Raw genomic sequence first — 7,452 nt, 5'->3', positions numbered from 1 at the left:
GAATAATCAACCCAAAAAGTATTTTATGAGTGTGTGCATAGAAAAGCTGTGTGCTGCATTTTTTCTATATGCAAAATGAATAAGCAAAATGGAGGTTGGTTCCTTCCCCCCCCCGCCCAAATAAGATAATCTTAAGTATTCTTCCAGAGAAAAATCAACAGGCACCTTGGAAAAAGTTGAAGGACACGGCTATAACTTTTTCATTTCCAATTATGCAACTTTTATTTTGGTAGAGCAAGTGTGTTTCACTGATAAGAATGACTTCTAAAATATAATTGAATATTTAACTTTTAGTATATGCATAAGTTGGTTTATTATTCCTTCTCAGACATAATATATAACATTTTACATCAGGAATACATTTTTTCAGACCAGGTCTTTTATAATCAAACCTGTTTCACAGTTAAATCTTATCATTATATTACAGTCCAATACTCTTAACATTTTTATTGTTAATCGGAAGTTGGCAAGATTCAGTATCATGTAGCTCTTCCTTGCTTCAGAAATACAATATCCTGAATCAAAAAATGCAAAATAAATATCTCTAAGATTAACAATAATTCTAATAAAAAAATAGGACCAGGGGAAGAAAAACGCTCAGGTAATCTGCCTCAAAGTTATGAAATTCAATGATTTTTGAGAAATGTTATTTTATTGGCTAAGTTTATGTATTAGATTGGTCTGAAATGATAATAAATTTTCTCTCATATGTGCTTTTTGCTGCATTTGATTTTATGACTCACTATTAAAAGTGGTAATATTGAAAACTAAGCTAACAAACACTTTGGCAAAAATGTTCCTGCTATATGAATTAGCTTTTGAGATTCTTCTTGCTTACCTTCTGTGTTACTGTTTGTGCAATGGCATTTTACTGGTTTTAATGTTTGCAGGCAAATTTGCAGGCAGGAATGTGTAATGAGCTTCTGGGCTGACTTTGTGAAATGAACTTATTTAGTTCTGATAGCTAAGAACTTTTAAAATATATTTGAACCTCCTTAATACAGTTAAGCAGTTTTGTTAATACTTGGAAATACTTATGAATACGAATTAATGGCTTTTTTCTTAGTCTGTCCCAAATTGCTTTGAAAAGGTCAAAATAAAATCAATGTGGATGACAGTACCTTTTTGGCCCTAAATGATTATGATATTTGGGGTTGCAGATAGATGATGCGATGCTGGTATCAACTGTAAGTACAAATGTTCCTAATGCATCTCCGAACTTTTTGGGTGCAGGCAGCTGAAGTGGTGGCACTGCTTCAGACACATAAAGAATCAGTACTATTCCAATAAATAAAAACCAGATCATTGCTGCAGCCACTCTGAGACTTCTAACACTATAGATCTCCCATGGGTAGCACCTCCTCAACTGATTATATGTGGTGTTTAAAATCAATAGCAAAAACGTATGAACCTCCTGTTACTGTCTAAAGGCTGTAAAAAGAAGTCTCTGATGTAGCCTTGATAGTTTGAGAACAGGTAACAGCCTTCTTTTAATTCCTTACTGTCAGATATAGCAAAGGGTAGTAGGTCATAAAGATAACTTTCTTAATTAACAGTTAGAGAAGTTATTCCATGCTTTATGTTTAAGTGCAAATGCAGATATATTTACTGTTGTCACGCCATAGATGTTACAGATAGTACACTTGATACCTAGGGCAACCTCTGTAATCCGTGGTAGCCTTCTGGTGCACTAAATCATGAACGTTTTGGAATAGCCTAAAATGTCATTTCTCATTTATCTATGACATTATAAAGGTAAAGGTAGTCTAAAACTTTCATTATATGTATATATATTCTTCCTCGGAAAGCAGTATGTCACTTCCAGTATTACTACTTGAGAGGTTTCTGTACCATAAGTTTCAGTATAGGATTTTAAAAGCTTCAAAGTGACTGAGAAAACACAGTTCTTTTTTTGGTTGACTAAAAGGATGATTTTGGCAAAAAGGGGTAACTTTTGACTTTGCCCAAAGTAAATCTTGTAAAAGTTCTGTAGACTATTACAGAAACATTTGCTGCTGCAAGAAACCTCACGTCTGGAATATAATTGGTAATCATAATCTGACTACCCATTGCATCTTTTGATATGAGAATATACATTTGCATTTTTTTTCAAGTGTAAAATTGAAAGCTGTAAGTTAAAAGATAATTTAATCTGTCATGCTACAACTGTGCCATCTAATTGTCTTTTTTGTTTCATTTGCCCAGAGACACAGTGTTTGCAAAACACCCTGGCTTGTCACAAGTTCTGTAGAGGAAGCAGGAAAGCGGTGCTGGGGGTAAGCACACACACACGAAAAACAACACATACCAATGATGAACAGATCAGAGTATTTTTTCATTTTAATGGTGGTTTGAAGAGGTGCTCTTTTGATATCAGTGACTCTCTCTGTAGGACTCTTCAAACCCTAAAATCAGCCCTACTTTCTTAAAGCTAGAGCTCTTTATTTCTACCCAGTCTTCTCAAATTACAGTTGGTCTGATGATGCTTTTGCTTTTTATATACATAGCATACTTGGGATATTTCTTAGTTACCAGAGATTAATTATCAAAAATATCACACCTCAATGTCTTTCCTGTAGTGAGAGGCCCAAAACAAAACTGGACACAGAATGGGGGACACCTTGGGCACCCTTATTTAGGCTGACCAGAATGAAACAGCAGCAGGTCTTTTTGTCTTCTCATAACTGGATGGACTGTTTATGTATCTCTATATATATATAACTGTAAGTAATGTATGTGACATATGCATATAAAATTGTCGAATAAGGTAGTAATTTTGTATTCAGTAAAAACATTTTAATCAAAATCTGTATTTAGATATGGGAAGAATTTATAGATATTATGACCACACCATTCTAAATGAAATAGTAAAATAAGATGTATTTATACTACTATATAAATAGGAATCTGATGCGTTGAATGGAATATTTTTACTTGTTGCAGATGACTGATATTACTGAGTGATCTCATCACTTACAAATATCAATAAGATCAAATTTCTTTCATTTAACAAATCAAAATTCACATTACTTCTATTGTGCTGTATAAACACGGAGCTCACTGATATTTTATGAGTGGCGAGAATGTTCTAGTGGACCTCATTATTCACAAAATATCAATAAACCAAACATTTATTCAGTTCAGCAAACCAGAAGGAAAATTGAACTATGAATTTAAATGATATGAAAATAAAAGGATATAAAATAATGTGTAAGAAACTGCACATAATCGAGAAGAATAATCTCAGCTTTATTCCTTTAAACATGAGATTACTTAATATTATATTGAATTCCCATTGATTTAAATGTTACTCAAGTATATAAAGTTAGCCATGCTCGGGTTCAGCAGGGGTTCTTAACTCCTATTTACATTCCTAACCTCCTGCTGAAATCATGTGATTAGACATTTGCAGTATCAGACTGTTTCACATGGTTTTCTGTACACATCATTTATTTACCCTTTTGATTTCAGAAAGAAAATTGGCTTTTTATCAACTCCAGGTTTTCAGAAACAATGAAGTGCTTATAAGCACAAGTCCTCTGCTGAAAGTTATAAAATAGCAGTTCTTCGTATTTTTGTGGTTCTTTTTTGTTGCAATTGCACATACTTACGTACAGCAAGAGGGTCCTTAAGAAAACAGGTTTGTCACAAAGGAACTGAAATAATGCTATATCTCTTGTCTGACCAACCACTATGCAGTTCAAAATGTATTACATACTGCCCTGCATACAGAAATGCTGGAAAAGGTTAATTTATTTAAAAAGTTTCAAGGAAAAGATAATTATTTACCCTCAAATAGCTAATTTTTACTTATTATTGCAATACAGTTTGGTAAAGAGCTCAGGATGTGCACATATACTTCAAAAAATCTTTGCACAGAACACTGATGCTTATCAATTTCTTCTTCCAACCTCTTGATTTATATTTTCAATACTTAGTAAAGGAAGAAGAACTGCAAGGCTGAGTCTGACGGCTGACTCCGGTGGGACTTCTGATCTTCCCCTCTCTCGGAGCTCCTGCCCTGTTTGCATTTCACTGCCAGGTAAGAACGCTTCTATTTCCCACAATTGCTGGTTCTGCCCACTTCACTCTCTCTGTCCAAGTCCTTCCTGCTTTAGTAATAACACTAATAAAGCTCTCCATCTTTGATGCCCTTGTATGGCTAAAAACACAATCTTCAAACGCATTTCAGTCTGATGAGAAGTGGCTTGCTTGCTGGTTACAAAAATGAAAAGGTCCTTTAACTGGCAATAAGGAGAGAAATGAAAAATATCTGGACAAATGTTTCTTTTGCAACTGACAGACTAAAGTTGCCTCTATTACATTTTGCTCTTGTTGTCTGTTACCAATATTGCCAAACACAATATCATTCATGGTTTAGATGTTTCTACCTACGTATAACAAGTTTGTGGGTTTTTTTTTAATTTTGCAACTTTAGTTTGATCTAGTCTAACCATAGCTTAGGAGAAGAAGATCTGAGATCTCTAATATCCTTAAGACTATTTTTTTCTAATTTTCTTTATCCATATGCTGGGGTTGAATCTCTTCTGTGTACTTAAGCTGTGTCTTCATCTGTTCACACATAATTCAGTCTTACGGCTCTGGTCGCAGATTTCTATAAAGCTATCCTTTAATATATTAACAATATGAATCATCATGTTTAAGAAAATCTAAAAGAAGGAGAAATCATTTAATAATAGAACAACAATAACATCAACAAAATAACATAAAATGACTTTGTAATGCTTCAGCAGCCCCATCTCTCCACTATCAATATAACAAGATAAAGGGAAATTGGAGTTGTGAATTATTCCATTTTTCAAATATGTCCTATGAAAAACTAACCCTGGAACCTGATTATAAGTTAAAAGGAAAATAAATTAGATTGTAACACATTAATGTGTATTGCATTTTGTAGTCAGGTCAAGAGCAAGAAAGAGAAAACTGATTTTTATTTTTTTTTCTATATATCCAACAACGTTCCTCGTAGATTTTTCTCTATATGCTTACCTGATAAATCCTTTCACCTACAGTTCTGTAGATGCAAGTATAACTACAGATCTGGAAAGTGCAGAAAATATGGAAAAAGTAAATACATTTTGATTTTAGCTTACATTTAGATGAATGGACACATAGAAAATACAAACTTTACAACTTAAATTTAAATGAGAAAAACAAAGGCATACATGAAATACAATTCTCAAGAGATACCAGGATTAACAGCAAGCATCGTATGTTGTTATTAGAAGAAAGTAAAAGAAAATGTTGATCCAGTACTTGAGAAAATTATCAGCAAGCAATGCCAATGAAAGCTGACTATTTAATTTTCAGTTCCATCCAGAAAAGGATCTAGTTAGCACAGTTACTATTGATTATCAGAAGAAAGGTCTCAAGCCTGTAATTACAAAGAAATAAGTTACTGAAAATTTAGGTTGGGTGCTGTCAAACTCAAGGGGCTCCATCAGCTTCGTCCTAGGGTGCTGGGGGATTTTCAGGACCTGAGTGGGCACAGCCCCGTGTTATCCAGTCTCGACACGGTGCTTTGAGCAGCAGGTGGGACTGGAGACCTCCCAAGGTCCCTCCCAGCCCAGGGTGTTCTAGGTCCTGCCCAGCGCCTGTGCTTTTACTGTGTCCTCATTGGAGAACTGGAATGGTACAGGTTAACTGAACAGAACCTACAGAATAGCTGAAAAGAAAGAAATGGCTAAAAGAAAGGGTTTAGAAGGTAAGATTGAATAAATCAAGGTCTAGTAAAAAGGGCAGTCTCAGATGTTCTCTCACTTTGACCTACCTGCTTCTGACAGTACAGCCACACCAAAATTTGCAATCAATTGTCACGTTATGCAGAAAGACAATAGAAAAAATTCCATTCTCTTCTTTGTCTCCTGAAAGGTATTTCATGAAAACAAAAAAAAAACCAAAACCAAACAACACCCCCCCAAAAAACACCCCTAACCAAATAGGCACATTTAATATATAAGTGCAATAACTAGGAATGGTCTGCTGCTCTTTTCCACTCATTGGAAGATCCTGTAAATTCTCCAAATTTTGGCATGCCTCTTTGTTTCTTAACACTTTGTGTATTAATTTCTCATCTAAATGTTTATTCTATGTGTGTTCTAAATAAGGATTTGCAATATTACTTGGAATACAACGTACACTGTCTTGGTTATCCACAAAGCCCCTTTTTGTTTACTTCAGTGAGAGACAGTATATTATGTTAAAGGTCTCTTTGGGTTTTGATGAGCAAGGGATGACGTTCTTGTAGAGGAAGGTCAAGTGATTCGAGTAGCAATGTCTGCTGGCCGTAAATACTCCTGAGCAGGCAGCTCGGCAGCCCGCCTGCGAGGAAACAAGCAATGATGGATTTGGAGAACAGGCAGGGAAAGGAGCAACAGATGGGCAGCAGCGTCGATGGCTTCTCTGGAGACCATGGCTTCCCTTCTTTCCACTGTTAGATCACAAAATATTAAGGATGTTAAGATGGAGACATGATTGCATTCTTTTGAGCTAAAGTCTATAATCATTTCTAGCTGTCCTGTGGCCAGTAAGAGTCTCTGTGGCTCTTCCCTTTTCAGTGCACGGTACAAAGGGGGCTGATGGAGTCACAAGCTCTAGTCACAAGTTAAAACTAAAATATTATGAGCCATCCCTGAAATTAATTTGCCTTCATAAGATAATCCTTTTGAACACAAGTTGCTTGGGCTTCTACAGTTGCCACTGAATCCAGGTGAAAATGATAATTCTCTGAGAAATGCTGTGTGTTATCAATTTGGTGTAGGATTGGGCTCTTTACTCAGCCTATAAAATTATGCTGCTGAAAAGTAACCTTAAGTGTTTCTGATTGAAAGCTGGAATTAAAAAGTGACAGGAACATAGCTGCAAATGTGCTAGCATGACAAAGTTAAAGTGATGTTTGACATCTTGAGTTTACCAATACCTAAGAGAATGACGAAAAAAAAGGGGGGGGCCTAAACCAGCTGAAAGAAATGGGTTGACAAGCAGAATAGGTGCTCCTTCCGTGAAGGAACAAAAATGTGAAGGATAGGTTTTTTTCTTTTTTTTTTTTCTCCCTTCTTTTTTTTCCATAGGTGTCTAGCATACGCTTCATAAGTTATAGAAAATAGTGCAAGGGGATTTTATATTCCCCCATACGATGATGGTCTAGACCCTGGCAAGCTCTCAGTGGAAGACAAAGATTAAGTTAAATTTTTGCAAGACTCTTAGGATTTGACCGAGACCCCTTAATATGCTCAGTTTGCTGTTAGAATTAATTGCTGGCAACCTTGAATCTCTTATGTACTGATTAGTCTTTTCTACTAGACTGTCAAATTACTGCCTCAAAGCACAAACTTTACATTCTATTTTCTATCCTTTGTCTTTAATATGGTCTTATTTTAAATAATAGCCAGTGACTGCTGTTTGTGTGAATCAACATTAAAAAACCCAATC

The sequence above is a fragment of the Calidris pugnax genome, unplaced genomic scaffold (assembly GCF_001431845.1).
Source record: "Calidris pugnax isolate Ruff unplaced genomic scaffold, ASM143184v1 scaffold42, whole genome shotgun sequence".
NCBI lineage: Eukaryota > Metazoa > Chordata > Aves > Charadriiformes > Scolopacidae > Calidris > Calidris pugnax.
This window is presented reverse-complemented; position numbering follows the sequence as displayed.